Genomic DNA, 12,645 nt, shown 5'->3' with positions numbered 1-12,645 from the left:
TAAAATCCATGGACAGCATTCACTGTCAACTTACCTGGGACAGCCTCTTGAGATTATCCCTTTCTCATTTTCACCTCAATAAACAGATCATGTTACAGATATGTTTTATTGGGAAGACAGCATTCTCGTATATACTGGCAAGAATGAGACTCACTCTACCCTGTGTTTCATCGTACATTGGTCATTTCCTGTTAGTGACAGAATAGCCTCCTGCTTTTGAACCACCTCTGCTCACAAAGTAACTCTGACCACAACAACTCCCCTTCACAGAACAAATGTATCACTTCCTCATAAGGGAAAGTCCAATCAAAGGACAACAACTTGCTTTATTTTTGAAAGTGCAAACATCAGTCAATACAACTTGTTTGATCTACTGGAAAAACTGATCAATTCTGTTAACGTTGGTGGCATAAAAATATCAGCGAAACTGGAAAGAAAACATCTCAATTTTTGTGCAGCATTTTATTTGCAGCATTGTTACTAAAATTCAGCAGAAATTATAATTTGGGAGACTATGGGCGGGATTCTCCGCTGCCCACCGGCGGTAGCAGGGTCCCCGATGGGGTGGAGAACCAGGCATCAGGGAAACGATCGCAGTGCTCTGGCCTCCTGCTGGCTGAAGCAATGGGGTTTGTGCCCACATGCCAATGGGAAGGTACTAATGAATCTGAATGGGTCCTAATGACCCATTTGCATCCAATTAGTGGGCACGGCACCACAATCTACGGGCCCTCGTGATTCTCCAGTCCTCTAGGCCAGGAATCACGTGAACGCGGATTACAACAGGTATCATCAAATGTGTACCTGACGTGGTGGTCCTCGCAGCGGGCCAAGGGGGTAACTCCTTAAAGGGGTTGCCCCCAAAGTCCATCCATGGGCCATCCTCCCCCTCCCACGATGCATGACCTGTCCACCCCTCTCCTTCCAGACCTCCCCATTGCCCCCCCAGAGACCACCTAAAACAGGGGACCCCCCCCCCCCCTCCTCAGGGACACTCCCTAACTCGGGAAAACCCATTCCCCCCAGGGACCCTCTAACTAAAGGGATCATCCACAGGGACCCCCTAACAAGAGGGAGCTCCACAGGGACCCCCACACTAAAGGGACCCCTTTGCATCCATTAGCATCCTCCTGCTGGTGCACAGATGCAAACTCTGACCCGCCATGTCGCCACTCCTGACTTTTCCAGGACGCTTGATTCTTTGCTGCATTGGGTCACGGCTACTGACGGCAGGCAGTGGAGAATCCAGTCCCAGTGTTATCTCTCATTTTGACCCTTCCACTTGCAGTGCACTTCCTCTTTCAGTCTGAGGCCTGTTATGTAACACTGTACTCTTTAATCATAACAACACCATAACCAATGAAAAATAATTTGAGTGCGATTTAATGGGGAACAAAGCACAGCCCCATTTTGGCCACAATTAGCGGGGTGTTTATCGACGTTGGCAGCGCTGAGAGCGACCCCAGTATCAAACAGAACTTTTCCTCACCGAGGCCGCACTTACCTCCATTTTTAAATGCCAACCTGATCTCTCAACCCTGCCCAGAGAGGGCAGGATCCAGATTGTGATGTCTCGCAAGATCTTGTTAGGTTTTGCGAGGCTTTCCGGGCGGCGCAAATCTCACGAGAAGCCTCTCGTTAGATTTAACGGCCTTGTCGCGTCACTGTGAGGCTGTTTGATCGCCCACCTTGTTTGTATGGTCAGGGTTGGACTTGAAATATTTTCATTGTCTTGTTTCCCATCTTGTTCCCTCGTCAGATAAAAGATTGCACTGGCACACAAGACCTGGTTTAAATATGAACACGTGAACACAGCCCAGTCCATCATGTGAACCCGCCTCCCATCCATTGACTCTGTCTACACTCCCCGCTGCCTTGGGGAAGCGGACAGCATAATCAACGATCCCTCCCACCCGGGTTATTCTCTCTTCCAACCTCTTCCATCGGGCAGAAGATACAAAAGTTTGAGAACATGCACCAATAGATTCAAGAACAGCTTCTTCCCCACTGTTACCGGACTCATGAATGACCCTCTTAGAGTCTGAACTGATCTCATGGACTGAACTGATCTTTCTACGCATTTTCTCGACAGTTGTAGCACTATATACCGTATACTTCACCCGCTGTCTAATTTTGATGTATTTTCATTATGTATCCTCATGTATTTAACATATGTCCTGTGCTTTTCATGTATGGAGTGATCTGCCTGGGCTGTACGCAGAACAATACATTTCATTGTACCTCAGTACACGTAATAATAAATTTAAATCTAACGTAACCTAAATTTTCCTATGAGTGCCAGAAGATTTTAACTTTAGTCAGGCAAAATTGCAAATGCAATGTCACAATCTTATTTTACTACTGCAAATTGCAGTATATTTACTATGAAGGAAAACATTATGAAATCATTTGCTATGTAATAAAAACAGAAAAAGCTGGAAAACACAATTGAGTAAAGTGCAACAGACTAACTTAGAAATGTTCTAGAGCAGGCCTTTGTTTTCTGACTTAATTGACAAACTAATTGAGACAGGTTATATGTGCAGGAAGCCAATACCTTTGTTGCAAACGATATTTCCAGAAAGTCTTGTGGAATACACTGCAAATATTGTAAAAAGGCTATTATCTTTAACTCCTATAAAAAATAAAACTGCTCAACTTCTGGTGTCTAATTTTGGTACAGTTCTCACCCCCATTATCTTTTGCACATTTTGTTTATGTTGGCATGATGGTCAGGATAGTTTGCATTCTTTGCAAGTTTTATCTAAGAAAAGTTCTCAAAATGAAAGAATGAAAACTTCCTTACCTGTTTTCAGGTAGGCTTGGCAGCATTTTGTCTCTCCCAATAGATCTCTCAGGCATTGGATTTTGTCTGGCAGAATAAAAAAGTCCAAAATATTGAACCGAGCCTTTTCAACTTCTCTTTTCACAGAGAAGCAACTTCTTTTCTCAGTTTTTCCATTTTCTTTCATTTTCTACTGAGCTAGCTGTCTGCAATTCTCAAAATGGCCATTAGCAAAATGGACACAAAACTGTGAAGTACACGCCTTAACTCAGGGTGATCTTGCCTCAATCTTAAATCAGTCTTTAGACTTCCATTTTGACTTTGATGATATCATTCGTAAGTTTCAGTTGTTATTTCCCATTAAAATCAAACATACTCTCAAATCCGACAGAAACCGCAAGGTAGGCTTTTGCTGCTGGAAAGTAATAATGTTACCCTTTGCACTTGATGTTAAAAAGTAAAAGTGAACCTACAAATGTAAATCAGACTTTAATTTCAAAATAGAATTGGACAAACATGCAAGACATAGGCCTTGACTCCCAATTCCCCACTAAGATCGTTACAGGGGATTCTTTCTGCTCACATCCTACTCCCACCCCAGTGAAAATTTAGGGTGCCGGAAATGGGGGTGGGAATCTGAGAATGGGGGCAGGCAGGTGGTTCAAGATTACAAATCGGAGAAGGCCTGCTGCCATTTCTACCGTATCAGACTGTGTGGTGTGCGTGTATGCCAGGGGTGGGCAAACTTTTCCGTGCAAGGGCCACATTCAGAAATTCACAATTTTAAAGGGCCGCATAGTATATTAAGTAAAATAATTACTTCACCCGGTTATGATTCTGGGCGCCTCATATAGAACATAGAAGAGTACAGCACAGAACAGGCCCTTCGGCCCTCGATGTTGTGCCGAGCAATGATCACCCTACTCAAGTCAATGTATCCACCCTATACCAGTAAGTAACCCAACAGCCCCCCCCCCCCCATTAACCTTAAAAAAATTTTTTTTTTAATGACTTGATGGACCGCATAAAGACCTTTGGCGGGCTGCATGCGGCCCGCGGGCCGTAGTTTGCCCACCCCTGGTGTATGCCCTCTTAAAGAGATGGAGCACCTCAGGTTCACATTTAAATCAGCTCCCACTATGCATTTGGAGCATGATTGAACCTTAACAGCCATAATGATAATAATCACTTATTGTCACAAGTAGGCTTCAATTAAGTTACTGTGAAAAGCCCCTAGTCGCCACATTCCAGCGCCTGCTCGGGGAGGCCGGAACGGGAATTTAACCCGCGCTGCTGGCCTTGTTCTGCATTCAGCCGAATTACCCAGAATCTTGGAAATCTGCCAATAAAATGGAGACGACAGCTGCCGGCTTCGGCTGTCACTTAAGATTGCTGGGGACTATTCTCAATGTCAATCTGGCTAGCTTCTGGGTGGAAATTAAAAGAAAGAAAATGATAATTAAGTTAATATCAGCAGGACTCCCATGTCCCCAAGCTCTTCAAGTTTCCCCTGTACTGAGCTCCTATTTGCTCGTCCACAAGTGTCAGGGCCATTATAGGATAGACTGATAGAATAGGCGGAGCATGGGAACAGGTTCATTGTGTCCAAGCTGGCCCTCTGAAAGTGCACCCACCCCCCGCCCCGCATCTTTTTCTTGTAGCCTGCAAATAATTTTATTTTTTGTTATTAGTTGCTGGGATGTAGGCTTCACTGGCCAGGCCAGCACTCACTGCCCATCCTTTATTGCCATTATGATGATAGTGTTGAATTGCCCCCTTGAACTGTTGGAGCCCATGTGGTGTAGGTATACCCACAGCTCTGCAAGGGAGTTCCAGGATTTTGACCCAGAGACAGTGAAGGAATGGCGATATAGTTCCAAGTCAGTACGGTGTGTGGCTTGGAGGGGAAATTGCAGGTGGTGGTGTTCCCATGCGTCTGTTGCCTTTGTCCTTCTAAATAGTAGAAGTCACAGGTTTGAAAGGTTGTGCCAAAGGAACCTATGGAGTTGCTGCCATCCTGTAGCTGGTTCGCACTGCTGCCACTGCAGGTAGTGGAGGGAGTCAACGTTTAAGGTGATGGATGGGGTTCCAATCAAGCGGGCTGCTTGTTCAGGAGGGTATTGAGCTTCTTAAGTGTTGTTGGAGCTGCACTCATCCATACAAGTTGTGAGTATTGCATCACACTCCTGTAGTTGGTGGACAGGCTTTGGGGAGTCAGGTGGTGAGTTACTCTTTGAAGCCTCTGACCTGCCTTTGTCGCCAGAGTATTTATATGGCTTCTCCAGTTCAGTTCTCCTTAAGTGCTGAGCCCATTAAAAGGTGCAATTAAGTCTGACTCCACCGCACTCTCAGGGATTTTATTCTAGATCCTAACCACCTGCAGCATTCGAAAGGCCTTCCTCATGTTGCAGTTGGTTTTCATTGTCAGTCATCTGAAATCTGTGACCAATGCTCTTGATCCTCTGACAATGGAAGTTTCTTCCATTTATTCCATCTAGGCATCAATCAGATTTCTCCTCATTTTCTCTTTATGATAGAACTTTAGTTTTTTGTGCAATCATTTTCTGGACTCTTAGTTCTCAGTTGTTGAATCATTGGGCAGCGGACAGATTCAAAATGCTCATTATTTCTATTAGCACCTCCTTTCAATCCTCTACCAGATGGGTTCTCATTCAAATAAGCTCATCAGATTCTCATCATAGAGATGAAACAGCCCTGGGACATTGCATGCTGGTTAGACATTAATGGTGGAATAACGACAATTGGCAAAATCGTGTAATTAGCACACAACATCTGTCTATATTTTTAAGGTCTTGATTTACTAAGTCTACGTAGGGACTGATGAATCAAGTATATGGTTGTGTCAGAGCTAGAATGGGAGGCAGATGGATCAGTGATATAGCTGTGGTTAGATCCAGTATGGGAGGCAGATGGATCAAGACTATAGCTGTGGTTTAGTTTAGTATGGGAGACAGATGTATCAAGGATATAGCTGTGGTTGGAACAAGTATGGGAGGCAGATTTGTGGTCAGGCCAGCCCCTCAGAAGAGCCGTAAACCATAGTCTAGATATGGGAACGCTCTGAAAGATAACTTTAAAAAGACCTTATCCATGTGTCCCATGCCAACTCATGCCCTCCACCCACTCCCAATGATCTCTCAAACCCTCCATGCCAACCAATGCCCTCCATGCCCTCCCTCCATCACCAATGCACAATGACAGTAGTGTGTACCATCTATAAGATGCACCCCAGGATCTCACAAGGACTCTATCCAAACCCATGATTGCTACCAGCTAAAAGAAGAAGAGCAGCAAATATCTGGGAAGATCCCCACCAAACTGTTCACCATCCTGACTTGGAAATGTATCACCATTCCTTCACTGTTCCTGGGTCAAAATCTTGGAACTCCCTCATTCACGTCACTGTGGGTCGTGACGACAGCTGACCATCACCATCTCAAGAGCAATTAGGGATGGGTAATAAATACTGGCCTAGCTAGTGATGCCCACATCCCATGATTGAATATAAAAAAGTCCCCATTCACCTTGAATGCATCCTGTACAGAACCAATGAACCCTATAATAACGATGACATGTGTGGAAATGCTTAAAAAAAAATCCTAAATTCCTTAACTACATCTGCTGCTGCAGTAACTCTAGAAAAGTGTCAATCAACCAGACCTTTAAAGTATCAATTGCAAAAACTGTAAGCATTCTTTATCCTGTGTAAATAAGCATTGTGCCATTGTCAAAACAGATCTGAGAAAAATGTGACATGGGCTGCTGCATGTATGACCCCTGCATTGTTCTGCAATTTGAACAAATTTCTTCCCCAGTATGTTTAAATTATTTGAAACTGATTAGGAGGAAAAAGCACTTGTGTCAAAGGCAACCATCAGGAAAATAACTTTTTTCCTCCCCACCACTTAACACATCTTTCAAAAATGTCTCATATATATTGGGGTTCAATTATGCCTGTTTTATTGTGTCCGTGTGCCTGGAATGTACACATTTCTGATGCAAAGCGGAAGCCACTGTGCGAAAGAGGTTCACCCTTATGCACCTGACATCTAGAAGCAGCTTAGCTCAGCCAATGCTGCTATTCTGAGTTTCAGACTCCACCTGGCACCCACTTTAAGCATGCACAGCTGAACACCCAATAAGTGGGTGCAGCACCAGTGTTTTTTGAAGGGATCAGAAGCAACCTACAGGTTAGTTACTGGTTTATTTGTTTTGGGCGCCACTGCAGCTCTGTGCACTTTTTGTTGCTTTCCATTGTTGTTTCAAGTAGCTGAAGTGTACAGGAAGTGGTTTTGTCAGTGTAGAGAGACTTTTTGCTGACTTCAAGGCTTCCGCAGAGTCAGGTTTCTCCTTGACATGGGCGCTGTAGTAGGTCTCTTTGAATTGAACGTGACAGGGGAAGTCAGAGGCCACACAGAGCTGGACAAGCTGCCAGAAACATGAGGAAGAGGAGAAGAGTGAATGGCATGAGGCTCTATCCACCCAGGGCCCTTTAGTGGGCAATTCGCCATGCTACCTAACAATGGCCAGGGTTTTCCAGTCTCGCCAATGGTGGGCATCACCACAGGAGGGATGGGAACATTTGGAGATTGGCCAAAGGTTAGTTGGTTTTTTGCAGCTCTCCAAATTTTCCCATTCAGCCCGTGATCCTGTCCAACCTTGGCGAGATGGGAAAATGCTGCCAATGACCACAGCATTTCTGGTCACATTTCCAATGCACCAAGTGTTTTGTTGTGCGTTCCCATCAGCCTTCTTCTCTCACTTGGTCGATCAAAGTCATTATTTGAGGGGCGGCATGTGGCACAGTGGTTAGCACTGGGACTGCGGTGCTGAGGACCCGGGTTCGAATCCCGGCTCTGGGTCATTGTCCGTGTGGAGTTTGCACATTATCCCCATGTCTGCGTGGGTTTCACCCCTACAACCCAAAGATGTGCAGGATAGGTGGATTGGCCATGCTAAACTGCCCCTTAATTGGAAAAAAAATAATTGGGTACTCTAAATTTATTTTTAAAAAGTCATGATTTGAGTCTTTTGCAGCAGTGAAGGGACAAGGGTAAAGTTAGAGGTATGTGCTTACACCATCTGCAGCACATAATGGCAAGAGAATATGGGGTGAAGGGAAAATGGGCTGGTACAAAGATGATTTGGCTAGTTCCTGTTGCTTCTACTGAACACCACCTTGTCCTTCAAAAGAGGCAAATGTGTCACTGAGTGTTGTGCAATCTGTGTGAGTGATGAGATTGTCATGGTTGAAGAGTTTGATGTGTGTTCAGGCTGTACATTATCTGTCAGAGACTTGCAAAAATGCAAAGTATGCAAGAGGAGGGGAAGCATAGAAATATTAGGTTTGAGTCCTGATTGATATATATGTATATAATTGGCATGTGAATGGTAGTTTGCAGAAAATTGAACAATAACTGAGATTGCTGCAATATGGTTATGGTATTTGAAGATAAATCCAATAACGTTGACCACTCGTCCAATGTTATTGCATTTCTTCCCTCACTCCATCTCAGTCCTTGGGTATGAACCCACTGATGGAACCATCAATTCAGCGAACACGTGTAGTTGGATCTGAACAGAGGCTTTAATACACTTACAATAGAGCCAGCCTATTCGTCGTTGAACTTCAGGTGAAATGGCAGGCTGGCTCTAAGGCACTGATCTTTATACATCGGTCCCAGGGGGAGGAGTCCTGGGCGGAGCCAAGGGAGGAGCCCAGTACAAACTCTCGCGTACTCCCAGAGCGACTCCCCCTGGTGGTCGGATAGTGCAACTGCACTTACAATGGGTAGATAACGAACATATATACATGGAGTGATATTGGCAACTATATATAGTGTGAATCACATTCACCACACCCCCCACCTTCACGCCATGTGTCTGGACTTCCAGATACAGAATATCGCTTCTTCTTTCTGCTTGCTCCATCAAGACCTCATCATGTGTTTGGGCCAGTACGACCTCCAGTGCAGCATCTGAAATTTGGAGCACACTTTCTCCCATGACCAGTCATTTTTCATTGTTGCACAGCACTCTTCCCAATGATCTTCGTGCCTATTGTAGTCACAATGCACCTCCTCTTTAAGCAATACAGGCTGGTCTTAAGTAGTGCTAGCTCGGAGTGATTCTGGGCCCCTGCTGTTGCAAGTGGCCTATGACCAGCTCTTTTAGCACTGGCTGCAAACAGATGTTATAATGAACAGGCAACGTTAGTTTGTTAACCTCTTGTCCCAGGTGGGACATAAGGCTGCAACAACGTTCCTTCATTGGGCCTTATCTTGTGATGTGGTTTGTGCCTTGCCCCATGTAAACCTCATTTCTTCCCAGTCGGCCACCCCAGTCCTACGCCATGTTGCTTTTGGTCTTCCCCCCATTTACGTTTTCCGGCTGGTGTCCATCTTAGAGCAATCTCCTGTATTCGCTCTTGGGACATCCTTAGCACATGTCCCAACCAACTTATCCCGTGCTTCTTGATCTCAAAGACAATGTTATAGCAACCAGTCTTCTTGTACAGATACTCATTGGAAATTTTATTCAGCCAGTAGATGTTACATATCTTATGTAGCAGAAAAGGATGGTTGAACCATCACCCTGCATCCTGAACCAATCCATCTACACTCACCGATACCAAGAACTCCCAAGTTTTACCTCAGCGTCTCTCTGGTAACTTGTCCTGTCTTTGATGTTTCATACATGGTGCAGATGTTCCATGCTCCAAGACTGGTGTTCTGGGCCTCAGAAATCTCCTCATTCAATTCTTCCCTGGTTGGACTTTTATATGCAGCCGCCACATTGCCGACATGTCGGCTGGAGTTCCCTATTCGGTCCCTAGATTTTGCGTAAAATTTGTTGCAGTTTTTGTAACTTGATGTTGTTTTACGTGGTGGAGTTGTTGGGCCCACTCCCACACCCAAACTGGAGGACCAGGTGCTGTGTTTCGCCCTCACCTAAAACCTGTTCGGTTCGAGTAAATCTCACCAGTATAGAATCATAGAATTTTACAGCACAGAAGGAGGCCATTCAGCCCATTGTGTCTGCACCGGTAGCTCCCGAAAGAGCTACCTAGCTAGTGCCTTTCACCAGCCTTCTCTCCACAGCCCTCTTAAATAATCACTTTCAAATATGTATCCAGCTCTCTTCTGAAACCTCCCATGGAATCTGTCTCCACCACTCTCCCAGGCAAAGCATTCCAAATCCCAACAACTCTAGAAGTTTCTCCTCAGCTCACTACAAGCTCTCTTGCTGACCATCTTGAAATTATGACCCCCTAATCCCTGTCTAACCAACTAGTGGAAACAGAATATCCTTCTTTACCATGTCAAAATTATTCATAAACACCTCAGGCGGGATTCTCCGACCACCCGCCGGGCTGGAGAATCGCTGGGTAGCCGGCGTAAATCACAACACGTCCTTACCGGCGGGACCTGGCTCCACGGGCGGCCTGCAGAGTCCTCGGGGGGGGGGGGGGGGGGGGGGGGGGGGGAAATCTGGTCCCGGTGTGGCCTGGCGTGCGATTGGGGCCCACCGATCCGCGGGCAGGCCTGTGCCGTGGGGTGACTTTTTCCCTCCACACCAGCCACTGTCAACCTTGCCATGGCCGGTGTGGAGAAGAACCCACCTGCGCATGTGCTGGGATGACGCCAGCACACGCTGGCGCTCCCGCGTATGCGGCAACTCGCGCCGGCCGGCGGAGGCCCTTCGGAGGTCAGTTGGCATGGCGCCAAGCCCTTCTGCACCGGCTGGTGCGGCGCCAAACACTCCGGCGCTGGCCTAACCCCTGAAGGTGCAGAGGATTCCGCACCCTCGGGACGGCCCGACGCCGGAGTGGTTCACGCCACCCCTCGGCGCCGGAGTGGCCCGCCCCGCCGGTTCACGGAGAATCCCGCCCCTCAATAAGGTCACCTCTTAATCTTCTCTGCTCTAAGGAGAACAAGCTACATTTCTCTTATCATTCCTTGCATCTAATTCCTGGTATCATCCTAGTAAATCTCCTCTGCACTCTCGAGGGGTTTAACATCCTTCCAGAATAGCTCCCAGAATATCTGGGGCTCGTATGCCTCTCCATCACAACAAGGTTACAGCAGTGAAAAGTGCAGACGACACGGCAGCACAAAATTATCTTTGCATCACATTTCTAGAGATTGACCAATTTAGCTTGCCCAGTACAGTATTAATGAAAGTGCAGTGACTATCGTTATCCGGGCCAAAAGATATTGGGAGATGCAGCCTTTAGTAATTATAAATTAATTAATCAGCAATTATTAATTAATAAACACATACTGGTGATGACAGGGCAGGTAATGTGCTGTGATTGCAGGTTATGTGAGCTTCTGGATACCGGTGTAAACTAGGGAAAACACATCTTTAGTGTATTGCAAATGACAAAATAGCCTTTTAAATTGTGATAGCACTATCCTCCATTTCTGTTGAGGAACTTGTGAGGGGTGATGGGTGATTTTTTGTGACAATGAGCTGGTATAGCTTTATATTGGTACCTATATGGAACAGTGATCTTTCAGTGTTGTTTAATGGTTAGTGTGGTATGTGGAATGTTACGAAGTTGCTTTTCAAATCTTTGTTACTGTTGACCATTTAATAAACAAATCTTCTCAAGTGCCTCTTTGAGAGCACACATGCCATGCCTCAGAGGGTGATGAGTGCATTGTATTTCAAGCACCCATTAAAGCCTGAACAGTTTGTCTGAACTTGATGCTGATGTGACCATCAACTCACTAGACACACGATTGGAAGTAAACTGTGGTTTTAATAGTCTTACAACTGAGCCAGCCTGCGACTAGAGGAACTGAGAGCAGGCTTACGGTTGCAGCACTTTATACTTCCGGTTAGTGGGAGGAGCCATGGATGGAGCCATGGGCGGAGCCATGGGTGAAGCCCAGTACAAGCTCCTCATCTCCCCCTGGGCAGAACCGCGCAACGGCTCACATACAGAGCCCACAAGGACATAATACAACGCAATGCAATTTAGTGTGAATTACAATGCAGTATAATTCACCACATTCACCCCCTGTCTTCCAGGCCGTCGCGTTCTCCCTCTCCACCTGCCCGTTCCTCCTGGGGTTGTAGCTGGTAGTCCTGCTCGAGGCGATGCCCTTGTCGAGCAGGTACTGACGCAGCTCGTCGCTCATAAAGGACGAACCCCTGTGCTGTGTATGTAGCTGGGGAAACCGAACAGGGTGAGGACACTGTGCAGGGCTCTGATGACTGTGTGGGAGGTCATATTGGGGCACGGGATGGCAAACGGGAAGCTGGAGAATTCGTCGATGACGTTCAGAAAGTTCACATTTCGATTGGTCGAGGGGAGTGGCCCTTTGAAATCGATGCTCAGGCGTTCAAAGGGCCGGGAGGCCTTTACCAGGTGGGCCTTATCTGGTCTATAGAATTGCGGTTTGCACTCTGCGCAGATCGGGCAATCCCTGGTGACGGCTTTTACCTCCTCGGTGGAGAAAGGCAGATTTTGGGCTTTGACGTAGTGGGCGAGCCGGGTGACCCCCGGGTGGCAGAAGTCATTGTGGATAGCCTTCAGACGGCCGTCTTGTGCGCTGGCGCACGGGGCATCCGGGGGCTCGTTGAGCTTCCCCGGTCGATACATAATATCGTAATTGTAGGTGGAGAGTTCGATCCTCCACCGCAGGATTTTACCATTTTAAATTTTGCCCCTTTGTGAGTTGTCAAACATGAAGGCAATCGATCTTTGGTCGGTGATGTGGGTAAACCTCCTACCTGCGAGGTAGTGCCTCCAGTGCCGTACGGCTTCCACAATGGCTTGAGCTTCCTTTTCGACTGAGGAGTGTCGAAGTTCCGAAGCGGAGAGGGTT

General features: G+C 46.5%; 1 protein-coding gene across 3 annotated transcripts in view; it reads right to left on the bottom strand.

The window, feature by feature from the left end:
• LOC119963074 (cytokine-dependent hematopoietic cell linker) overlaps positions 1-191 on the bottom strand; it is a 177,595-nt gene extending 177,404 nt beyond the window's left edge. For all 3 annotated transcript variants that reach the window (XM_038791642.1, XM_038791643.1, XM_038791644.1), the window contains exon 1: positions 35-191. The gene's annotated coding sequence lies outside the window, so the exon portion shown is untranslated. The remainder of the gene's footprint in view (positions 1-34) is intronic.
• Positions 192-12,645: the final 12,454 nt, after the last annotated feature.

Source organism: Scyliorhinus canicula, chromosome 3 (assembly GCF_902713615.1).
Source record: "Scyliorhinus canicula chromosome 3, sScyCan1.1, whole genome shotgun sequence".
In the NCBI taxonomy this organism is placed as follows: Eukaryota; Metazoa; Chordata; class Chondrichthyes; order Carcharhiniformes; family Scyliorhinidae; genus Scyliorhinus; species Scyliorhinus canicula.
This window is presented reverse-complemented; position numbering and strand designations above follow the sequence as displayed.